Raw genomic sequence first — 26,227 nt, 5'->3', positions numbered from 1 at the left:
AAGAATCCTTATGTAATCCTTATTACATCCCCCTCCTAATGTAATCATCAATAATACCAAACATCTTGGTCATCCAGGAGAACCATGGGTGGGGCAAGGAAGTATAATTACACAGGGGTCTCCACACAACTTCTGTTTTGTATGACACAAAATCAAAACATTGCTCCTTTGTATGTAAAATCAAAGAGAGGTTTGGCCAGACCAGCAGATGCAGCAGCTGGAGCAGCTGCAGCCTGCGCCCTCTCCAGCCCGCCCACCCTCGGCAGCCTTCCATCCTCTCCGGTGGTCTCTTTCCCCTTCCTCTTCCACCCCCACTTCCTCCTCCCACCGGCCCGAGGGGCCTCCCTCGCCTTCCCGCCCGCCATCACTATTGCTGGCATCCCACAATCCATCATTAAGTGTGTGAAACAGATCTGCTTGGTCATGTTGGAGACTCTCTCCCAGTCCCCCCCAAAGGGCGTTACCATCCCGTACCGGCCCAAGCCATCAAGTTTGCAGGTGGTCAGGACAGGTACACCACAGGCAGCGACAGTGCGAGCTTTCCCCACACCCTTTTCCCCTCAGTCGCCTCGCACCTGCAGTTCTTGGCTTTCACCTTCCCTCCCCCACCCCACCAGCGACCAAAGACTTTACCACTCAAAGTCCAGCTTCCCAGAATACTGCTCAACATGGACACCGGTGTGATTGAAGGTGGATTAAACATCTCTCTCCATCTGGCTACTTATGCATGGAAAGGAAGTTGTCAGTATCATCAGAAAGAAAGGAGAATCAGTTAAGATGCGCGAGAAGAGTGGTGCACATATCAACATCTCAGAAGGGAATTGTCCTGAGAGAATTATGGCTGGACACACTAATGCCATCTTCAAAGCCTTTGCTATGATCATTGACAAACTGGAAGAGGACATCAGCAGCTCTATGACCAATAACACAGCTGCCAGTAGACCCCCAGTCACCCTGCGGCTGGTAGTCCCTGCTAGTCAATATGGCTCTCTCATTGGAAAAGGTGGTTGCAAGATCAAGGAAATAAGAGAGAATATAGGAGCTCAAGTCCAGGTGGCAGGGGATATGCTCCCCAACTCAACTGAGCGGGCCATCACTATTGCTGGCATCCCGCAATCCATCATTAAGTGTGTGAAACAGATCTGCTTGGTCATGTTGGAAACTCTCTCTTAGTCCCCTCAAAAGGGCGTTACCATCCCGTACCGGCCCAAGCCATCAAGTTTGCAGGTGGTCAGGACAGGTACACCACAGGCAGTGACAGTGCGAGCTTTCCCCACACCACCCCATCCATATGCCTCAACCCTGACCTGGAGGGACCACCTCTAGAGGCCTATACCATTCAAGGACAGTATGCCATTCCACAGCCAGATTTGACCAAGCTGCAACAGTTGGCAATGCAACATTCTCATTTTCTCATGACGCATGGCAACACCGAATTCAGTGGCATTGAATCCAGCTCTCCAGAGGTGAAAGATGATTGGGCAGGTTTGGATGCATCTGCTCAGACTACTTCTCATGAACTCACCATTCCAAATGATTTGATTGGCTGCATAATCGGGCGTCAAGGCGCCAAAATCAATGAGATCCGTCAGATGTCTGGGGCGCAGATCAAAATTGCAAACCCAGTGGAAGGATCTACTGATAGGCAGGTTACCATCACTGGATCTGCTGTCAGCATCAGCCTGGCTCAATATCTAATCAATGTCAGGTTTTCTTCAGAGACAGGTGGCATGGGGAGCAGCTAAAACAATGGAGATTCATCCATAATCCCTTTCTGCTGTTCACCACCACCCATGATCCATCTGTGTAGTTTCTGAACAGTCAGCGATTCCAGGTTTTAAATAGTTTGTAAATTTTCAGTTTCTACACACTTTATCATCCACTCATGATTTTTTAATTAAAGCGTTTTAATTCCTTTCTCTGTTTAGCTGTTAATGCTGAGATCCATAATTAGTTTTATAAGCTTCTCCCTGTTTTTGTTTTTTGTTTTGTTTTTGTTTTTTGGTTCATGAATTTTTTTGTTTGTCATGGAAATGTAAGAGTGGAATATTAATACATTTCAGTTTAGTTCTGTAATGTCAGGAATTTTTCAAAAAAATTAAAAGATGGACTGGAGCTTTTTCTTTGTGAATAGAAAAAAAAAATAATAAAATCAAAGAGAGGTTTTTGGCTTGTGTGGACACCAAAGAAAGGACTATCACTACTTGCTCCTGGGAGAGGTGTAGAAAATGTAATAAGATCTTGTCTATACAAAAAGAAATTGGCATCCAGTTTGAAATGAAATTGCCATGGCCTAGAGCAAAGAATATCCTTATATGATATTATTCTACAATGTCATTATAATTTTTCCCAGATTTGTGTTACCCCCAGTATATATAATAGTATCTCGTACCCTTGGGTGTCAATAAAAAAATCATCTTTTTGTTTTTTGGAGACAAAGGTAACACATCTTTAGATATTTTAGAATTACAACAGCATAATGTACAATTATCCCAAACAAACATACAAACTACTTTTTTGAATGTCTGGCAGCAATTTAAAAAGGACGTGAAGGGATTTAATCTATTCCATTATGTAGAGGGCCCCCTGGGAAGGCACTTGCGCATTCTACATTGACTCCTCTTGCTCTATTGGCCAAGAGGGACCGTCTTCTCACAACCCAATTGTCCACAGCTGTTGCCTAAGCTTTCTGTTCATGCCTAAGTTGAAGCCTCTTGATGGCTGGTACCATGGATCTGTCGCTAGTCCAGTGGGGTGAGCTAGGCCCTTCTTGGACAAGAAACCTGGGTTTCACAAGATATGTGATGAGTGCTAGGGCCCTGCCAGCAGGTGAGGGTATCCCAAGGCAGATACTGGGCAAGGAGGCTATGGGACGTAGGCTACCAAGGAGACAAAACTGAACCTCACATCACCCTGCTTGGCCCCGGAGGATGGCTGGTTGTCCAGAGATGGGTAAGATTCCTCAGGGAAGGAACAACCTAAGACAGGCACAGTCACAGAGGGGCCATCAGGAGAGAACTTGGGTGTCAACAGAAGTGGGGCACAGACCTTCACTCCCCCAACTTTGCAGGGGCCTGAACCCTAACCCCTGCTGAGGGAGGTCTTCTGCCCCCATGCCTGCTTAGCTTCACATGCCCAACTAAAATTGGGACCCAGGTAACAGACAGAGTCTTGGCCGACAGCAGCTGCCCTCTCACTGCAAGAAAACTTGTTTGAGTTGTCTTGTACCCATGATGTGCAGAACTGGGGTTTTTGATATCTATTTTTCTTTCATTGAACTTCTTTTATTTTATTTATTTATTTATTTTTAATAAATCTTTATTGTTCATATTATTACAAATGTTCCTCATTTTTTCCCCACCCTCCATTGCTCCCCTCCACCAGGTTCCCACCCCACCCTCTGCCCTTTCCCCACCCCCCATTGTCCTCATCCATAGGTGCACAGTTTATGTTCAGTCTCTTCCCACACCCCCCACTCCCCTTTTCCCCAAGAATCGTCAGTTCACTCCCAGATCTTAGCTATTGCAAATTGCAAGGCTATGAACGTAGGGGTGTATACATTCTTTCTGATGGGTGTTTAAGGTTTCTTAGGATATATTCTTAGAAGTGGAATCAATGGGTCAAATGGGAGTTCCACTTTTAAGATTTTTGAGGAAACTCCATACTGTTTTCCACCGTGGATGGTGGACAAATGGTGGTAATGCAGATCCAACCCTCTCAGGTTTGGTCCTGGGAAACCTGCAGCAACACTGACTGACTGTTATTATGGCTATAGCTGCTGACTGCTAGTCTGGCAAGGCATCGTCAGCATCTTTCATCTCTGGACTGTTTCTCTTCTGTCTTCATGGCTGGAGCACCCCTGTCAATTCCTCTCTGTTGCAGGAATCCACATGGTCTCGGAGTAGTTTTCTGAAAACATACAAACATATTCTCAACCAAAAGTTAATAAAGGAATCTTTTTTATAAATTTGACTTGCAATCCTTTTTCATTTTTTGCCCAATTGATTTTCCTTTGGCTTGTTTTGACACCATGTATGTTTTACCTGGGTGTCTTGCTGTTAGGATTACAAATGGAAGTTAATCTAAAGTAAAAATTTTCTAGATGTAATTTACTTAGTTTTATATTATCAGCACATATAATACACACACATTTTTCTTGTTGGTAGTCAGATTGCTATGGAAAGCACTAAGTACAGACCACAAAGAGTGTTATTAATTTCTGAAGTTATCATGTGCTACCTTGCAATTTCTTACACTGTATTGTTTATATTACTTTAAAACTTTACTTATATTTTGGATTTATAAAATGAAGCAAAGGTTATGACTTGTATATATTTATATCTCTGCAACTACATTGGACCTGTGCACCTAGTAGGCATTGAAAGTTAGTGTTGATTTGAAGTTTGAAATAACCCAAAATTGGTGGAAAAAATAAGCAAAAAAAATAAAGTTGATAAGTAACAGGTTTATTTCACCCATCACCCTGAGAATCCTTCAAAGGATCAAGACTGGTGTTATAACATTTTCATTCCAGAATATGTACTCTTTTAGTTCATGGTCCAAAATTCCATTTTTTTCCCAACCTCAGGAGTACTCCAACCTACTAAACTGTTCAAAATTAAACTCAACTGGCTTACATCTTCTAAGCAACAGAATAATTATTTCTATTGGGCCTTTAGTGTTATCATCAAACCCCTAACAATTTTCAGAAATATTTTGAATTCAGATTCTAAACACCTTAAAGAACAAATGCCAAACTCAAGTTATTTTTTGCATTCACATATTTACTGCCTTGCTCCATTCTCTATTCCTTATTAAAACCTAAGTAATAAATTTCAATATTCATGGAATACAGAAATTCTACCTTCTCCTCGAAAGTGTATGCATTGGTGAAAAGTGACAGATTAGACTTCCCTGGTATCTCCAGGATGCCACTTTCAGGCAAATATGTTCTCCCATGCAGTGGGCTTTCTTTTTATTTTGTTAATAGTTTCTTTTGCTGTGAAGAAGATTTTTATTGTGAAGTAGTCCCATTTGTTTATTTTCTCTTTAGTCTCCATTGCCCTAGGAACTATGTCAGTAAAGATATTCCTATAACAAACATCTGATATTTTGCTGCCTATAAGATCTCCTAAGAATTTTTATGGTTTCCCAACTTACATTTAAGTCCTTTAATCATTTTGAGTTTGTTTTTGTGTATGGTGTAAGTTGGTGATCTACTTTCATTTTTTTTTTTTTGCATGTATCTGACCAAATTTTCCAGCAATATTTATTGAAGAGACTGTCTTTGCTCCACTGCATGCTCTTGCCTCCTTTGGCAAATATTAATTGAGCATAATGGATCAATTTCTGGGCTCTCTGTTCTGTTCCATTGATCTATATGCCTGTTCTTGTACCAGAATGCGTCAGTTTTCCGAACAGTGACTTTATAATATGGCTTGGTATCTGGTATTGTGATCCCTCCAACTTGGTTCTTCTTTTTCAGAATTGTGTGGCTATTCGGGATCTTTTTTTATTCCAGGAGAATTTTTGGATAGTTTGTTCTAGGTCTTTGAACTATGTCATTGATATTTTAATGGGGATTACATAGAATCTGTAGATTGCTTTGGGTAGTATGGACATTTTAATGATGTAGATTCTATCAATCCAGCAACATGGTATGTTCTTCTATTTGCTTACATCTTCCTCTAAATCTTTTTTCAAGCTTTCAGAGTACAGGTCTTTCACCTCCTTACTTAAGTTTATTCCTGGGTATCTTCATTTTTTTTGGTGCAATGGTAAATGGGATTTTTTGTTGTTGTTGTTCTCTTTCTGTGAGGTCATTATTGGTATATAAAAAAGCAATAAATTTCTGGGTGTTAATTTTCTATCCAGTTACATTGTCAAATTCACTTATTAAGTCTAGAACATTTTTTAATGAAGTCTTTGGGGTTTTCTATGTACAGTAACATGTCCTCTGGGAATAATGACAGTTTTACTTCTTCAACTCCAATTTGGATATTTTTTATTTCTTCTTCTTGTTTGATCACTATGGCTAGTACTTTCAGTACTACATTGAACAGGAGTGGTGAAAGTGGGCATCCCTGTCTTGTTCCTGTTCTTAGGGAAAATGAACTTAGGTTTTCCCCACTGAGTATGATGCTGGCTGTAGATTTGTCATATAAGGCTTTTATTATGTTAAGGTCTGGTTCCTCTATTTTCTGAGAGTCTTTATCAAAAAAAGTGTGTTGGATTTTGTCAAATGTTTTTTTCAGCATTGATTGGTATAATTATGTGATTTTTGTCTCTCACATTGTTTATGTGATGCTTTACATTTATTGCTTTGTGGATATTGTACAATCTTTGCATACCCATAATAAATCCCATTTGGTCATGGTGTATGATATTTCAAATGTAATTCTGGATCCGATTTGCTAGAATTTTGTTGAGGATTTTAGCATCTATGTTCAAGGACATTGACTTGTAGTTCACTTTCTTTGTGGTGTCTTTATCTGGTATTAGGGTAATGCTGACTTTATAGAAAGAGCTTGGAAGTGTTGCCCTCCTCTTGAATTTTTTGGAATAATCTGAGGATAGGTTTTAGTTCTTTGAATGTTTGGTAAAGTACCCTGTGAAACCTTATGGTTCAGAACTTTTGTTTGCTGGAAGATTTTGATTACTACTTTAGTTTTTTCTGTAGTTATTGGCCTATTCAGATTTTTTTATTCTTCCTGATTGAGTTTTGGGAGCTTGTTTATTCTAAAAATATGTCCATTTCCTCCAGGTTGTCCAGTTTGTTGGAATAAAATTTTTCATAGTATTTTTTCATAATCCTTGTATTTCTGTGGAGTCAGTTGTTATTTCACCTCTTTCATTTCTGATTTTGATTATACGGGTTCTCTATCTTTGCTTCTTGTGAACCTGGCTAGAAGTTCATCAAGCGTGTTGATCTTTCAAACAACCATCTCTTGGTTTTATTGATCTTTTGTAATTTATTTTATTTTATTTTATTTTGCTCCATGTCATTTATTTCTGCTCTGATCATTATTGTTTCCTTACTTCTGCTTGCTCTGGGCTTTTTTTGTTTGTTTGTTTGGTTTAGTTTTCTTTCTTTTTTCTTTTTCTTTTTTAACGATTTAAAGTATTACAAATAGTAGTACATATATGGGCTTTTCTTGTTGCTCTATTTCTAATTCTGAGTTGTAGGGTTAGATAATTTATTACAATTTTTTCTTGTATTTTGAGGTAGGCCTGTAAAGTTATGAACTTTCCTCTCAAGACTGCTTTCATTGTGTCCCATAGATTTTTGGATTATTGTGTTTTTATTGTCATTGTTACAAGGATGCTTTTTGTTTCCTCTTTGATCTCTTTGGTAACCCAATCATTGTTTAATAGCATGTTTGTTTGTTTTCATTGTTTTTATTGTAGTTGATTTCTAATTTTCTGGCATTGTGGTCTGAGAATATGCCTGATATGATTTCTGTCTTCTTGAATTTGAAGAGACTTTGCCTGTGCCCCAATATGTGGTCTATCTTTGAAAATTACCTCTGTGCACTTGAGAAGAATGTATCAATATATTCTGTGGCTTTGCTGATTTTTTGTTTAGAGGATTTTATCTAGTGGTGTCAATAGGGTATTAAAGTCCCCTAATATGACTATATTGCTGTCAATTTCTCCCTTGATATCTTCCATAAGTTTTTTTTTTTTTTTAATGTATTTGTGTGCTCCTGTATTGGGTGCATATATGTTTACCAGAGTTCTATCCTCTTGTGTCGATCCCTTTAGTATTATGATGTGGCCTTCCTTATTTCTTAATATGACCTCTGCTTTGACATTTAACTTGTCAGATATAAATATTGCTACCTCACCTTTTTTTTTATTTCCATTCTCCTGAAACATATATATATATATATATATATATTTTCATTCCTTCACTATCAGTCTGTGTGAGTCCTTTATTCTGAGGTGGTTCTCTTGTAGACAGTGGAGATTTGGGTTGTCTCCTTATCCATTCAGCTACCCTATGTCTTTTGATTGGACCATTTAATACATTTACATTTAAGGTTATTAATGATAGGTACTTTTTTGCTATCATTTTTATTCTTTATGTCTGTGTTCCTTCTTCCCTCCTATTTCTTCTTTTAACATAAGTCCCTTTAGCATTTCTTGCATTGCTGGTTTGGTGATAATAAACTTCTTTCAACCTTTTTTTGGCTGTGAAACACTTGATTTCACTTTTCATTTTGAATGATAACCTTTCTAGGTATAGTATTCTTGGATTCAGTCCCTTGCTTTGCATCATTTTGTATATTTAATTTCATTCCCTTCTGGTCTGATGTGTTTCGGTTGAAAAATCAGTTGATTGTCTAATGGGAGATCCTTTGTAGGTAACTTTATGTCTCTCTCTAGCATATTTTAAGATTCTTACTTTGTCATTGGTGTTTCCCAAAATAATTATGAGATGTCTTGTTGTCAGTCTTCTTGAATTCATCTTATTTGGGACTCTGAGCTTCTTGGACTTGTGTGAGTTTTTACTTCACACAATATTGGGGCAGTTTTCTGTCATTATTTCTTCAAACAAGATGTCAATTACTTGCTCACTTTCCTCTCCTTCTGGCAATCCTATTTTGGAGATGTTGTTTTCATTCATTTTGTCCCAATGCTCCCTCCTCCTGTTTTTTTTGTTTTTGTTTTTGTTTTTGTTTTGTTTTTTCCAGTTGCTGCTCTGTTTGGGTGTTTTTTCCTACCTTGTTTTCTAGTTCACTGATGTGGTCCTCCACTTCTTTTAATTTACTGTTGATGCTTTCTGTTGTGTTCTATATTGTAGTGATGTCATTCTTTATTTCTTCTTGATTCTTCTTTATTTCTTCTTGGTTCTTACACATGTTTTTTAATTTAAATTCCATTCTTTTCAGTGTCCTTATTGGCATTGCTCTGAATTCTTTCTCTAACAAATTACTTGCTTCCATTTCGTTAACTTTTTTTTCCCGGTAATTACTCCCTTTCTTTGTATAGGGGTTGTTTCTTTGTCCTCCCATTTTTGCTCCTATCAGGATGCCTTGTTATGTGACTCATTCTCTACCACATCAACCAAAAGGCACAAAATACATCTCGACCAGACAGAACACAGAGAGAACAAAATATGAGTCTATTCACAACACAGATAACCCCAAATTAAGGTGACCTCCAGAGAAAAGAAAATTAGGGGAGAGAAAAGAGTGCAAAAATAATATTGAGAAAAGGAAAAAAAAAAGGTAAGAGAGAAAAGAAAAAGGAGAAAAAATAAGGGGAAAAATATATGTATATAGGGAGAAAACTCCACAAAACCAACAACTAAAGTAAAAAATGCAAACAACAAACACCCAGACAAAAGGAGGGGAGCTGAATCTGTAGAGGCAGAGCTTATTTCCAGAAGATAAGGTAAATAAATTCAATGAATAGGAGAATGGTTATAATTCAGTATAGAGGAGGTAGGAAGAGAATGAGTGTGTAAGAAGAAAAGTAAAAAACAAAATACTCAATAAAAATATTTCCCTTTTATCTTTCTATGTATTTATCTATTTTGGAAAAGAATAGGGTAGGGCACAGATAGGCTTTAATTTGGTGAGTGAAATTAATTAAGCTATTAATAGAAGAAGAGAACAAGCAAGGAAAGTAAAAACAGAAGCATAAGATAAAAATCAAAACAAAAACAAACTAACAAACAACAACAATAAGAAAAATATTGACTCAAGAAGAAAGAGAAATGAGTGCATGGACTTAGAACAGGGGAAAGGAAATTAGATATATGAATAAGCCAACAGAGATTACTAAAATAGTAATGTGTTAATAGAGCAGATAAAGAAGATCAATTTTCATCAAGGAGTAAAAGGAAAGGGGAGAAAAAAACTAAAGCAAGAACAGGAGAAGAGAAGGAATTAAAAGGGGGAAAGTGAGGAAGAAGGTGTTGGCATAAAGGAAAAAATGAGATAGAGTAAAATAATGATGATGATGATGATGATGATGATGATGATAATAATAATAATAATATAAAAATAGAATGTAGAACACTAATTAAAAAAGAATAATAATCTATATAAAAGCTAAGTGACAATCCAACTGACCAATTGGCTGGTAGTTATGATCCACACTGACCACCAGAGGGCAGACACTCAATACAGGAGCTTCTGAGTGACAGCAACTTTGCAGAATGCTGTTTTGAACTCCAGGAACCCTTGAGGGATGTTGGACTGCTGGTCTTGGCCAGATCCCCACAGGCCAGACCAAGGGATTCTAGCAGTGGTCCTCCAGTAATAATGATAATAATAAAATAAATAAATAAAAATAATAAATATATATCCTAAGTAATAAAAATGTAGTATGCAAATTGTCCCATTGTCTGGGAATTCAACCAGTGGGAGGAGCTGGCTGAGGAAGGGATGATGCCCCTGGCTGGCAGCCAACCACTACTAGGGACCCTACCAGTGCACAAATTTCATGCACTGGGCCTCCAGTATAAAATAAAGAAAAAAAAATAAAGTTTTAGTTTCTTAAGTAAAAGATTTTAAAAAGTGAAATAATGAAGTTCATTTGCTTCAGCTGAATAGTTAATGTCCCAAGTGAGCTGGTCTAAGACCCCTCTCCATTATTCTGTATGCCACATCTCAGATTTCTGTTTGATAGTCAGCACCATGTTGGGCTCCCAATGATCCACTACTCCTCTGTGTCAGATGCCACTGCCTTGTTTTAAGCCAACAGAATTAATCAGTCTGCTTTGTTTTTCTGCCCGCTTGCTTTCAGTAGTATTCACACAAGTGTTTATTTCTGACAAAGCATCTAGGTGGCGGTGTTTCTGTATTAGTTTCTGGGACAAAATGGCCCCTCAACCCAGTCCTTGAGGGCTCCCTAGGGGTATTTTAAATATTAGTTTCCCTGCCGAGATCAAGACTGGGTGAGGCTGTGCTGCTAGGAGGGCCCTGGTCTCCAGAAGAGAAATCTGTTCACAGTTGAAGGGAAAGGACTTTCCCAGAGATAGCTTCTGGGGAACCTTATTTTGTTCCCCAGCTTCCACAGAACCATCTTCCCCGCACTGCAGCCCAGGTGAGTGTTTGTAATTGAAAGATCCTGGGTTAAGGCAAGGAAATTATAAAGATAGGGCAACCTCAAAGCTGGCGACTCTCTCCCCCAGGCACTGCCCAGCCAGTGCAGAGTTTTAGGCTGCTTTTCTGCACACAGCCTCCTCCAGCCATGAGTTTAGATCTGGAGTCCCTCTTTGCCAGAAGCCCTGTGGACTTCCACAGTCAAATGCTATACATGTCCCCCCATGTATGTGGACTTGGTGCAGTGCAGTCACCCTCTGACACTCTAGTCCCAACTATGCGCATTTCTCCCTCAGGCCAGATCTCCATCCCACCAGTATCCTGGCTACTTCTGACATTTTTGTCAACAGATTGTCTCTCCAGCTGTGTTTAATTCAACAATTCTGGGTGGATATTATTCAATTGAGCTGTTTCTTCTATCTGATCCATGAGAAGGCATTGGACCCAATTGCCTATTCAGCCACCATTTTGTCTTCCCCTGAACAAACTTTTTAGGAGCCTGTGGCCAGGGAGACTGGAGTCTTGGTGTTTGTGGGTTCTCAACCAAGGCAGCTGGTCCCTGGTCAATATGGCTGTAGCATCCCAGGTGGTGTCCAAGGTATCCCTGGGTGAAGGTGAGACTGGGCTCTCAGTCATAGCTGCTTTCCCCTTCAAGATGGCACAGTCTCTGAGGCAGAGATGGCTGACCCAGGAAAGATTTCAGCTGTAGTAGAGGCTGACTGGCTAGGGGCACCTGGTCCACCTACATTATATCATCTGTATTGCATGTTTGTATTGCACACCATCAAGTCTCCTTCCATCACCATGTATCCTATCTAATAAAAGAGTAATATGCAAATTGACTGTATCTACTCTATACCCACAAGCCATGCCCACCAGACAATCAGGAGCAAGAATGCAAATCAACCCAACCGAGATGACTGAGGCCACAGAGTGAGCAAGAGGCTTGGGTTTCCCCGGCAATGGAGGGAACCAAGCTTCCCTCACACCCTGGCCAGCCCAGGCCTCTGCTAAGGGCTACAAAGTTTCAATTATAGAGGATGAATAAATCCCAAATACCAGGGCCTCTGCTTGGGTTGCTGAGGGTGTGGCAGGCCTGCAAATCACCACAGGTCCCTCGCCAGGCCACCCCATCCCTCAAGGGAACCCCCACCCTGATCTGGGACACCCTTCAGGGCAAACCAGCTGGCCCCCACCCATGCACCAGGCCCCTATTCTATCTAATAAAAGAATAATATGCAAATTGACCATCACTGCAACATACAAGATGTCTGCCCCCAGGTGAACACAAGGTGGTGGCTGCCACAAGATGGCCATCAGGGCAGGGCAGTTGGGAGGGACCAGGTCTGCAAGGGAGGGCATTTGGGGCAATCAGGCATGCAGGGGAAGGCAGTTAGGGGTGACCAGGCCAGCAGAGGAGGGAAGTTGGGGGCAACTTGGCCTGCAGGGGAGGGCAGTTGAGGAGGACCCATGCTTGCAGGGGAGAGGCGTTGGGGAGACCAGGCCTGTAGGGGAAGGCATTTAGGGGTGACCAGGACTGAAGGGGAGGGCAGTTAGGAGTGAGCAGGCCTGCAGGGGAGGGCACTTAGGAGCAAACAGGCTGGTTAGGGGATGATCAAGCTGGCAGAAGCGGTTAGGGGCAATCAGGGAGGTAGGCAGGAGAGCAGCTGCGAGCCAGCAGTCCTGTGAGAGGGATGTCCAACTGCCCATTTAGGCCCAATCCTACTGGCAGTCAGACATCCCTCAAGGGGTCCCAGATGCACTAGGAGTCTAATATATATATCCTAACAATCCTGCAGAACATAATTGTTCCTCACTCGTACATACACACACTCCCCTTTTATTTTCACTGTCACTTACACTCTTTTTTTTCACTTTCATTCTGTCTGACACCATCTTGGATCCTCAATTTTTTAACATTTATTTTTTTTATGTCCAACTTCTGCTAAACACTGTGGCAATTATTTTCAAAAATAAGTTTATTCAAGTTTCTTAAACTCACTTTAAGGGCATTTGGAAAACTTCTAGTAGATGCCACATTACATGCATGAAGAAATTTAACTTTATATTTTTGTTTTGACTGACTATGTAGCAATTAAACATGAGTGGATTAGTTAAACATATTTTTAAAAAAACACTCCATTTTTGCTGTCATCATAATATCAGATCATGATAAAGTGAAAAGAACATTGGACAATGAAATAGGAAATATGAGGATTTATTCTGTTATATATAGACTCTATGGCCATGCTCTGTTATCAGGGAACATATATTTACATTGAAGAGCTAACATATGAATGATACCATGAATAACAGAAATCCAATACCATGAAGCAGCATGCAAATAGACATAACATCTGTATGCAATAAGGAGAAAGGAAAAATAGATACTGGTTAGGGAAAACTGCCCTGAATTGGGCATTAAGGAAAGTATATAAGTTAGTTTGGGAGACAGAAAAGGAAATACATTTTTTAATAAATTAAACATAGGGATTGTGTGTGAGAAGAAACAGAGTACAGGTTATTATAAAATTTGACACAATTTGGCAGGTACAGAAAATTGGGTGTCATAGGACAGAGAACTAAGAAGCAGATGCTTTAGTGGAGCAAATAACTGAATTAAAATGTGTAGTTTTAAATTTTAACTCAAAAATATTTATTTATTATTGAATTTTATTGGGATGACTTTGGTTAATAAAATTATATAGTTTGAACTACATAATCCTACCATACATCATTTGTATTGCATGTTTACCACACCAAGACAAGTTTCCTTCCATCAATATATATATATATATATATATATATATATATATATATATATATATATATATTACTTGGTTTTCAGAGATTGAGGAAGGGAGAGGGAGCAAGATAGAAACATCAATAGAAACATCAATGTGAGAGCATGACATGGATGGGTTGCCCTTTCACACCCCTTACCCAGAGATTGAGCCCTCATGTGCTCTGACCCAGAACCAAACCAGCAAACTTTTAGTGCAAGGGTTAATGCCCAACCAACTAAGCCATATGGTCCAGGGCACCATATATTTCAACTAAAATTTTTTTTAATTAAAAATAAAAATGGTATTTATTTGCCAACATTATTTTATGCTTTATTAATAAAACTTAAGGAATCCCATCACATATTTTATGCATTTTTGTCAATGTTAGAATCAATGAGAGAACAAATGAATTAAAGAATCAATATTCATTTAGAATTGCAAAATTATTTGCTGTTTCAAAGCCTAACTATAGTGGAAGAAGTCAAAGTAGTGGGGACTGTAGTCATCACCTTTCTTGTGAGAATACATCACCATATGTCACTCTCTAATTTACACTTTCAACATTTTTGTTGTTATACCAGCAGGAAGCTACATAAACCTATTCAATATTCTTAAAACACCTCCTAATAATATGGCCCTGCTTTTATAATTTTATACTTTGATCAGATACTTAAAGGTTAAAACCATTTTTCTGGATAATGTTTTCTTCAATAGCTATGTAAACAAAATAATAAAATTAGAGACCATAAAAGAACACATTATTAAATTGCTATTATAATTTTAATATCCACAGGATTTATAATAAAAACAAAACACAGATTGATAACAAGAAAACAAAACACATTAAAAGCTGAGAACCAGGAGAACCAAGAAGGCACAGGTGAATGCTTGTACTCACCATCTCCCACAACCACATAAAAATTATAACTACAATGCAGAACAATCAACATCCAGAACTGCCTGAAAGCTGGCTGAATGGAAGTCCTACCACTAAAGAAGTCAAGAAGAAGCACATTAAGACTGGTAGAGGGTCAGATGTGCAGAATGGGTTAGACTGACACCCACATGTACCACTCTTTTTCATTGGGAGGGAGATTATCTCTGCAGAAAACCCATTTGAGAGCAAGGGGTCCCAGACTCCCATTCTAGGATCTCAGAGATGGGAAGAGAAGTCTCTGTAATTAGGGGGAATTAAAAGCCAGTGGGGAGTGGGGCTCAGTGACACAGAGCCTAGTAAAGACCCAGCAGTCCCTATTAAAGGGCTGACAGATGAACTGAACTTATAAGGCCTCACTTCCTCTAAGATCCAGCAGCAAGGCTAGGCTCTGAGAAACATAGACATATACAAGGAGGAACTAGATTGATTGCCATTGGGGCAGGAAATCAGGGGCAGCTTTCTCCTACACAGAGATGCTCACAGGGGTCACTGCTCCTGTGCTAGAACCTCCCCTGTCACAGGGCTAACTGGCAGAGATTTCTGATTGCTCCACCCTGGTGATTCCCTGGGATCCTGCACCAATCTACTTGCAGTAGCTTTTGCATATGAATGGCCTGTCCTTGCACAGGCTGCAGACTTTAATAGAATCTCTCAAACAAGCTGCAACTGTGTCAGGGAGCCCCAAACCTATCAATAAAGGGCCCACTATCCAACACTAGCACCACTCTGCCTTGCTTCAAAAGGGGGTCTCACTGAACACTGCCAAACCCAATACAAAGAGGAGGAATCTGAAGATCTCTCTGTAGTTCTTACTGGGTGGCCTTAAATAGTGGCTGACTTTGCTCCTCCCTGGATATCCAAGAACAAGTGTGCCCAGTGGTCAGTGTCAGACCATAGCTGATTACAACTCTACACAACCATAAGTGCCATAGTCCAGGGGCAGACGTGGTGAGCACCAAAGCCCCACGGAAGCAAATCCTGCTCCATAAGGTTTTCTCCTGCACAGCAGCTCTCCCACTGTAGTCACAGCTGGTCTTCACAGCCAATTGGCCTGGAGGTCAAATCCTCCCAGTGACAGAAATAGCAATCAAGTCTCAACCTCAACAAGACTGTACACCCAGCCCACAAAGGGGTGCTCCTAGAATATCCAGCTCAGATAACTAGGGAGGCTAAGCTATGGAGCCCTATAGGATATCTATTACACAAGGCCACTCTACCAACTCAAGGAGATATAGTAGCTCTACCTAATATACAGAAGAAAAAAACAAAACAAAACATGGGGGAGCAGCCAAAATGTGGAGACAAAGAAACATGTCACAACAGAAAGAAATGAAAGAAAGCAAATTACTGGGCATATAATTTAAAACCACAGTTATAAGCATACTCAAGAATCTTCTAGAAACATCCAAGGGACTTAGTGAGACTTTCAAGAATCTTAGTGAGAATGAAAAAAAAAAAAAAAAAAAAAGACCAGTCAGAAATTAAGTGTACAATGACTGAAATAAAGAATATAAGTGGGGAGAGACAAAATAGAGGTGAAATAGATGGATGTGTCCTGAGCCTTGTCCCAGGAGCAAATATAATGAGCAGCTGAAACGAATAACATCCAACCCGAATTGGCAAAGTACACTCAGTTGGTGAGACAGTTTGCAGCCAAGAAGAGCAGATGACCCCTGAAGAAAAGTAAAATCAAGGATCTGGGCAGGAGAGTCTGCCAGACCTCTGAACCCAGAAGGTTAGAGGGAATCTGCACTGCACTGAGCCATGACCCTTGGGTCAGTCACAGCATTTGATGGTGGAAAGGAGGTACATAGGACTGCTGGTGGCAGGCGATTGTAGATCTGAGCCCACAGTCATGAAAGACTCATCCCAGAGAGGGCAGCCTGCGCAATGCCAGCAGGAGGGGAGCTCAGAGGTGCAGTCTTACCCCTCTCCGTGACCTGTGCTTTTCTTCACTGAACCTAGTTCATAGGACCTTTCAGATTCAGACACACCCTGTGGCTGAGGTGCGGGAGAAAGTGCGGGAGAAAGTGCGGGAGAAAGTCTGGGAGAGGCTGAATAGAGGAAGTCCAGGAGAAGTGGCAGCAAGTCTAGTCCTGAGTAATACCATTTGTTTCAGAAGAGATAGTCCCTCCCTCCAATCTCCAGGCAACCAATGCAGCCACACCCAGATTCCACCATGAATGGTACAAAGGATTTTAAAAAATCTGAAAAGTCCCTGAGAGTCCACAGTATTTGGCCTAAAGAGAGGCCCTCAGTTACAGCAACAGGAAACTAAGAAATCACAGACAGTACAGAAGACTGGGATCTTAAGCCAGCCAAAGGAATGAAACTTCACTTTTTAATTTTCATGTTTTTGTTATCTCTTTTTTTCTTCTTCTTTCTTTATCTTCCTTTTTTTGTTCATTGCTTTATTTTCTATTTCTTTTTGGCTTATTTTTCCATCATTTTATTTTATTTTTATTAGCTATTTTTTATTTTTATATCATTCTTTAAATCAATTTTTTGTAAATTTATTATTATTACTCGAGGTCAATGCATGAAATTCATGCACGAGTGTGTGTGTGTGTGTGTGTCTCTCAACCCAGCCTGAACCCTCTCCAATCTGGGACCCCTTGAGGGATGTCCAACTGCCCATTTAGGCCTGATCCCACCAGAATTGGGCTTAAATTGGCAGTCGGACATCCCTCTCATAATCCAGGACTGCTGGCTCCCAACTGCTCACCTGCCTGCCTGCCTGATTGTTCCTAATCACTTCTGCCTGCCAGCCTGATCACCCATTAAGCACTCCCCTGGCAGTCTAATTGATGTCTAATTAATCCCCTGCTGGCCTGATTGCCCCTAACTACCCTCCCCTGATGGCGTAGTCACCCCTAACTGCCCTCCCCTTCAGGCCTGGTCCCTTGCCAGCCTGGTTGCCACTAACAGCCCTCCCCTTCAGGCCTCGTCACAACTAACTGTTCTCCCCTGCAGGCCTGCCCTCTCCTACAGGCCTCATTCCACCAACTTCCCTCCCCTGCAGGCCTTGTCCCCCTGCCCCCAACTGACCTCCTCTGCCAGCCCTGTCACCCCTAACTGCGCTCCCCTGTTGGTCTGATTACCCACAACTGCCCTACCTGCAGGCTATCTTGTGGTGGCCATCTTGTGTCCATATGGGGGCAACCATCTTTGCCCACATGGGGCAGCCATCTAGTGTGTTGGAGTGATGATCAATTTGCATATTACCTCTTTATTAAATAGGATTATTATTTTCTACTCTTTTCTTTCTTCTTATCCACTCATCCTCTTTCTACTTCCTCTAAAATGAATTGACGTCCTCCCCATATTCATCCAATTCTTAAACTTATTTTCTGTATATAAGCTTAGCCTCTACAAATTTTGCCCCCACCTTCTTTGCTGGGTGTTTCATGTGTGTATTTTTTTGGTTTATCTGTTTGTTCTGTGGTGTTTTCTCCATATATATATATATATATATATATATATATATATATATATATATATTTATATTCCCCTTTTCTTTCCTCTTTCTTTTCTCTCATCTTTTTTCTCTCTTCAGTATCATTTGAGCTCTCTTTTCTCCATCCTAATTTTCTTTCCTCAAGTGGTCACTCATATTGGGGTTACCAGTGTCATGAGTACATTCAAATTTTGTTCCCTTTGTGTCATATCTTGTTGAGGTGAATTTTATTCTGTCTGGCCAATATGCCAGAAAAGAAAGGAGGAGAGCCTAAGGGAGCTATGGGACAACATGAAACAAAGCAACATGTGAATAATAGTGTTGCCAGAACAACAGGAAGATTAACAAAGATTAGAAAACCTATTTGAAGAAATAATGTCAGAAAACTTCCGTGGTGTGGGGAAGAAAAAACTCATAGAACCACAGAGACTCCCAAACAAGATTAACCCAAAAAGACCCACAAGACACATCATCATTATGATGGCAAATGTTCAGGACAAATAGAGAATTTTAAAGACTGTAAGAGAGAGAAAGTTACATACAAGGGATCTCCCATTAGATTCTCAAATGATTTCTAACAAAAACACATCAAGCCAAAAACGAATGGAAGGAAATTTACAAAGTGATGCAAAGCAAAGGACTGAATCCAAGAATACTCTATCCAGCAAGGTTATCATTCAAAATTGAAGGGGAAATAAGGAGCTCCACAGACAAGACAAAAACAAAACAAAACAAAACAAAACAAACAAACAAACAAAACACTAAAGGAGTTTATCACTACCAAGCCAGCAAAACAAAAAATGCTAAAACAAAACAAAAAAAAAAATGCTAAAGGGAATGTTATACGAAGTTGAAATAAAAAGGTAAGAAGGAACATAGGCATAAAAAATAATAATGGCTACAAACAAGTATTTTTCAATAAAAACTTTAAACATAAACAGACTAAATGATCCTATCAGAAGACATCGAGTGGCTGAATGGATAAGAAAACAATCCATATACACTCTATCTACAAGAGACCCACCTCAGAAAAGGGGACTCACACAGACTGAAAGTGAAGGGATGGAAAATATCTTTTAGGCAAATGGAAATGAAAAAAAAGCTGGGGTAGCAATATTTATATCTGACAAAATATACTCAAAGTGAAGACCATAACAAGAGATAAGGAAGGTGACTTAAGGGACTGATATTACCAGAGGATATAACTGTGATAAACATATATGCCCAATGCAGGAGCACTCAAATACATTAAAAAATAAAAAAATAATAAATTTTTTTAAAAAAAGACCTCCTGGAAGATATCAAGAGAGAGATAGACAACAATACAATCATAGTAGGGGACTATATATATATATATATATATATATATATATATATATGATCTTTTTTACAGAGGAAGGGAGAGAGAGATAGAGAGAGAGAGAGTTAGAAATATTGATGAGAGAGAAACAGCGATCAGCTGCCTCCTGCACACCCCTTACGGCAACCAAGGTACAAGCCCTTGACCGAAATCAAATCTGGGACCCTTCAGGCCGCAAGCCAATGCTCTATCCAATGAGCCAAACCAGTCAGGGCTCATAGGGGAATTTAATCACTGGATAAATCTTCTAGACAAAATAATAATAATAATAATAAAATCAGCAAAGAAACAGCAATCCTAAATGACTTACTAGATCAGATGGACTTAATTGACATCTTCAGAATATTTCACCTCAAAGCCATGTTCTTCTCAAGTGAATATGGGACATTATAAAAAATAGACCATATATTGGGTCACAAGCAAAATCTCCCCAAATTCAAGAAGAGTGAAATCCTATCATGCATCTTCTTAGACCACAATGGCATAATCCTATATAATAAAGAGGTAATGTGCAAATTACCCTCTTGTCCTCATGTCACAAGATGGTCTGCAAGAGAGGGCAGTTGGGGATGATTGGGTCGGCAAGGGATCAGTTAAGTATCAATCAGGCCAGCAGGGGATTGATTAGGGGATGATCAGGCAGTGAGGCAGGTGAATGGTTAAGAGCCAACAATCCGTGATTGTGAGAGGAATATCCTACTGCCACAGGAATCTGACCTAAACCTGCAAGGGGGAGAATAAAAATAGTGCTTTTCATTTTACCATTTTATTGTCTTTCCAGTACATGAAAAAAAGACAGTTATATGGTGCTTTTATACTTTTCTAAATTATTATATCATTTTAATTTCAGGGCAACTTAAAGACAAGATAATTATTCCCTCCACTATTCAAAGAAAGGAAATCTTGGTGTCTGGCCCCAATGATTCAATTGTCAAGCCCTTATTGTAAAGCAGGGATAGTAAAATTTTCTGTGAAGGTTCATATCTACAGTAATAAAAGCCTTGGGGGTGATCAGGCCAGCAGGGGAGGATAGTTGGGGGCAATCAGGCTAGCAGAGGAGCAATTAGGTGTCAATCAAGCCAGCAAGGGAACAGTTAGGGGCAATCAGGCAGGCAGGCGAGCTGTTGGGAGCCAGCCATCCTGGATTATGAGAGGGTTGTCCACAGGGATTGGGCCTAAACCTGCAGTTAGACATTCCCCAAGGGGTCCCAAATTGTAAAGGTCTCAGGCTGGGCTGAGGGACACCCTCCCCAATGCATGAATTTTATGAACCGGACCTCTAGACCTATATAATAAAAGCCTAATAAGCAAAATTATCCCTCAAATGGGAGTTTGACCACTCACTATGATGTGTGCTGACCACCAGGGGATGGTGTTGAATATGGTGGGCATCAGCAATGCAGAGCTGGCAGCAGGTAGCAGTGGAGGTGCTGCCAGCCCGATGGGCCCCTATGAGAGTGGGACTGCAGCAGAATGGTAGAACAGATGAGTGGACAGCAGAGGCCCCACCAATCACCCCGCAGATGGTGTTGGTTGGAGGGTGGGGCTGCTGCCCAGCTCCTGAACACTGAGGGGGCCAGATTGGCAGGGAGGGGAGTGGGCAGCACTAACCAATCTCCCTGCCGATGGTAAGCTGCAGCAAGCAGGCCATGATCATGCAATCAGGGCTGGGTCCTGGGCTAGAATGAGGAATTGGGAGTGTGTGGCAGCAGCCAACCTCCCATGGTGCTTAATCAGGGGCTTGAAATCTCTTGCCAACTACCTGGTGGCAAGAGGGGATGGGGATGGAGGTGTGGTGAGAATACAGAATGTCCATCAAGCTCACTCACTCCCCCTGCTACCTTTCCCCAGATTCCAGAGCTCGCTCTCTGGGGAAGTCCCTGCATTCAGGTGCCAGACGCCTATGAGGAGCCTGCCCCACATCAATGTGGCCTTTTCTAAGTGAGCAGGGCCACAGCCACTGGGACCACAGGGGCTGGTCGGGCTTCCTGTGGGTTTATACAGGAGCCAGTTTGTGAAGCCTGCCGGGAGAGAACATGCTGTCTGCCTGGTTTCTAGGTAGCCCAGAGGCCCATGCTGTACCCCGGCCCATGGCTTTTGGCCATGCTCATCACATCTCTGCATGGGAACTTGGGTTCCATAAGTCAGGCAGAAGAGGGTGTTTGGGGGCCAAAGAGCCCAGGTGCTGCACAGGGCCCAGATGTCAGCTGGGACTGCCCTTCCATCACTGGCCTGGCCTAGGGACTACACCTGCACATGAATTTCATGCACTGAGCCTCTAGCAGTAACTTAGTCATAGATTCAGATGAAGAGGTTACATCACTAGGCATTCTATTTTTCTCTTTACTTTGACCTATTTAGAATACATAGAGGGTCAACATTTAGAAAGTTCTAAGATTTGAAGATGGTTTTGCTTTCTATAAAAAATAATTTTATTAAATAGATGGGTCTTTGTGTGTGTGTGTGTGTGTGTGTGTGTGTGTGTATTATTATTATTATTTTTAATCCTCACTGGAGGATATTTTTTCCATTCACTGATTTTCAGGCGTGGAAAGAATAGGGAGAAGAGAAAGCAAGAGAGAGACACATAGATTGGTTGGCCCTCCAGAATAGATACCATGACTCTTCAATACACAAACCACACTCTAACCATTGAGCCATGCCATCCAAAGCTTGAGGAGGTTTTCTTTAAAAAAATCCATTTTTTAAAATAGTCAATATTATATATATCATTTCAATAGTAAAGCACTTTGCTTCCTCCTTGGTATTATATCTTTACTAGAGGCCTGGTGCATGACAGTTATGCACTGAGGGTGGGGAATTCTTTCTCAGCCCAGCCTACACTCTTTTGCAGTCCGGGAGCCCTCAGGGGATGTCCGGCTGATGCCTTAGGCCTGAGGAGAGCAGGCATAAGCTGGCAGTTGGATATCCTTATTGCTGCTGCAGAGGCAAGAAAGACTCCCGCCACCACTGCTGTGCTGGCCAGCCATGAACCCAGCTTCTGGCTGAGTGGTGCTCTCCCTGTGGGAGCACACTGACCACCAGTGGGCAGCTCCTCTGTTGAGCGTCTGCCCCCTGGTGGTCAGTGTCTGTCATAGCGACCAGCCATTCTGCCATTTGGTCAATTTGCATATTACCTTTATATTATATAGGATACATCTGTAAGTTCATAATGTTAAAAATATACAAATATTAAAATCTAGTAAATCTCTGGTTAAAACTTTTATTGATTAATAGAAGTAATTGGTGATTTGTTTAAAATAATATCACAAAAGAATTATTTTTTCTTACTTCAGTAACAATAGCTTTATTACTTCCTTCCTACAACAATAAAAATAATTTCAAAAACTAAAATCATCCTGTAATTTTTACAAAATTATCAATGTGTAAGCCCCTAAGCCTCTTTCCAACAATATGCAGTGGTCATTTGCCTTAAAAGACTCAGCTTCTGTGTTTTTAATAAAAATGTGTTTTTAAAAGGAAAATATATCTGAAACTCACTCTACATTAATTATTCTTAGTCCAACTTTCAACAGAGATCTAATGGCAAGTTGAATCACTATTTCATCCTCTTATATTCTCTCTTCATTATCATATTTAATCTCTTAAATTGGTTTCAGTATTTTTAAGTTAAATTTAGGAATTTTCAATGTATGATCATTCAAATATGACCAACATAACTGGTGTAAGCTAAATAAATCAAAATTTTAAAAAGTGATAAGTATGTGTCCTTTTGGTGTATCCTCATAAGCTTATGTCACTAGCAATGGATGATTTCCATTTAAAATAGATTGCTTTTTATACAATTACATTTTAATATACATGAATTATTTGTTTTTCTAAACTTATTTGTACTATTACTTATCTACAGTAAAATGTAATTCTTATGATGTCAGACTTTTATTCCAAGTTCACATTCCACGGTATTACATTAACTAGTTTAGCACACTATGTAATACTTGTTCTATTTATTTATAACATATATTATTAGGAACTTAGATTACAGAAATATAACTAATATTGTTTATTATAGTGCTTACAATGCTTAATTAAATAAATCTCTATTTGTAAAATAAGGAAAAATATATCTATCTAGTACTGCAAATTTTAGTTTTAAGAGAAAATGAATGTATTTTGTACTAGTATAAAGATACAAGGAAAAAAATTATCTCATGTATTATCTAATAGGCCTTCCAGAATTAAAGACCACAGGAGGTAAGGCTAACAAAATTAATATGCAAAGAAACTCAACACTAGGGACTTATAATTTTCTTGCAAATGATTGCTCTTTAAGAATGAAATAACACAAGACAATATCAATTTCTTTCTTTTTTTTTCCAAGTAGATAAAGCTCTTTTTAAAAAATTTACACATGACATCAGGTGGGAAGAATCTAGACAAGTGGATATTCAAAATAAGGGGAATCCAAATTTGATTTGCCTACCATTTCACAAACTAATTTGAATTCTTCATTGGTATATCTTTAAAAAACCAACTTGGGAAGATATATTTAATTAATGAAGAATTGACTGTCAGACTTGAAGTAAACAGTAAACTTAATGAGCTATTATATATTTATAAACATGAAAAGGTTTACAGAAACAATGTCAGTGGAATTTAACTTATAAAACTATTTGAGCAAATTATTTGTAAATATTGGTCAGTGGAATTTATCTTATTAAAAATATTTATGCCTTATTCAGTTTGGCTCAGTGGATGGACCGTCAGCCTGTGAACTGAAGAGTCCAGGTTTGATTCCAGTCAAGGGCACATATTAGAGTTGCTAGCCCAATCCCCAGTAGGGGACCTGAAGGAGGCAGCCAATCAATGATTCTCTCTCAACAATGATGTTTCCATCTCTCTCTCCCTCTCCTTTCATCTCTGAAATCAATAAAAATATATTTAAAAAACATTTTGAGCATATTATCTGTAATTATGAGCATATTGCCTCTAATTAAAAAAATATTTATGAGTATATTTTCTGTAATTAATATAATATAATTGATGAACAAATATTTTTGTAATTAATATAATATAATTGATGAATAAACTAAATAAACAATCTTCTCATTCATTTTAAGTATTCACTCTCCCCAGATATTTAAAATGTAAAGCAGAAAATGATACATTAACATTTTAAACAATGTAATTTTCCTCAATCTTTAAATGAAGTAAATTAAAAACAATTTTCTTCTAGTTACAGAAATAGTTCATCTTTAAATTCTATTTTCATATTTTTTCTTATTCAGTTAATTATATGTAGGTGTTATCTGTCATCTAGTAAATAGCTCACTGTTATTCAAAATTTTTAATGTATTCCTGTAACTTACAATTTAAAATATGTTAGTGTCAAACAAGCTTTAAAACTATCAAATCAGTCCAGTATAATTTGAAATTTTAAAATCTGAGCTTTCTGGGAGTGGCCGGGCCCGGAGCAGCAGCTGCCACGCCCGGAGAAGCCAGGTCGGGAGCAGCAGTGGCCAGACCCGGAGCAGCTGGTTGTGGAACAGACCAGAGCAACCGAGGCCAGGCCCGGAGCAGCCACGCCCGAAACAGCTCGCTCCTCGCCTGCCTCTGCCCCAAGGCTGCCTCTCAGACATGGCTGGAAACTTCTGGGGGACTTGAGGGTCTGCTGAATCAAATGAGGAAGGCTTAGATCTAGATGTGTTGAGTTAGTATAGTGCTGGGGTGTTGATCTGTGAGTGCCTTGTGTGGAGCCTGGATGAGGTTGGTTGATCTATTTGGAAATGTCTTTTGTGTGAAGTGTATCCTTGGGCATGTGGAGGTATTATTGATTTGAGAAAATGCTAAGTAACTGATTTACTATCTGAAAAATTTAAAGTTCTGAAAGTTTAAGGTCTCTTGCCAAAAAGAGGTTTTAAAGCTAACACCTTAATTTTAATGGAGAAAGGGAATGACAAGCCCTTCCCACCCAGAACAGGTAATCCAATTCCAACCAGCAGCTATGTTTAAACAATGTGTCCATTTACACTTGAATGGCTACACCTTTTGATAGCCTAAGGGCAAGTTTACATGTAAACAAGTTTGCTCTCAATTCCCAGGGCAGAAAAAAAAAAAAAACAAGGTTTAAAATTATTAGATTTTAAAATTTATTCTTAGAAGTGTAAAAGTTTATTAATTTAAAAAAAAAAAAAAACAACAACAACAAAAGGAGATTGAAAAACCTGATGAACAATAATAGCGGTTCATTGTAGTAGAGTCGGTGATATGGGAGGGGAATGGACTGACTGTTCTCGGAGGAAAGGGAGGGAGGAAGAGACTGAACATAAACTGTGCACCTATGGATGAGGACAATGGGGGGTGGGGAGGGGGCGGAGGGTGGGGTGGGAACCTGGTGGAAGGGGTAAGAAATGAGGAACCTTTGTAATAATATAAACAATAAAGATTGATTTAATAAATAAATAAATAAATAAATAAATAAAATCTGAGCTTTCAAGAGAGAAAAAAAATACAGTATATCATCAAATATTTCATTTCAACTTTCTCTCAAAATTTGATTTTCTGATGTATCCAAAACTGATCTGTTGTAACAAGATAAAATAAATGATATGCTAACAATACTAAAGGTAGGGAACAAAATCATATGCCTTTTGATTGTGAATTCTTGTG

General features: G+C 39.5%; 1 pseudogene across 1 annotated transcript; it reads left to right on the top strand.

Moving 5' to 3' along the window:
• The first annotated feature begins 548 nt into the window (after positions 1-548).
• LOC311616708 (poly(rC)-binding protein 2-like) lies at positions 549-1,917 on the top strand (annotated as a pseudogene). The gene has a single exon. The product of its transcript is annotated as a poly(rC)-binding protein 2-like (transcript).
• Positions 1,918-26,227: the final 24,310 nt, after the last annotated feature.

The sequence above is a fragment of the Pipistrellus hanaki genome (assembly GCF_964339955.1).
Source record: "Pipistrellus hanaki genome assembly, chromosome: 2".
Taxonomy (NCBI): domain Eukaryota; kingdom Metazoa; phylum Chordata; class Mammalia; order Chiroptera; family Vespertilionidae; genus Pipistrellus; species Pipistrellus hanaki.
Note: the sequence above shows the minus strand (reverse complement) of the source record. Positions and strands in the feature narration are given on the sequence as shown.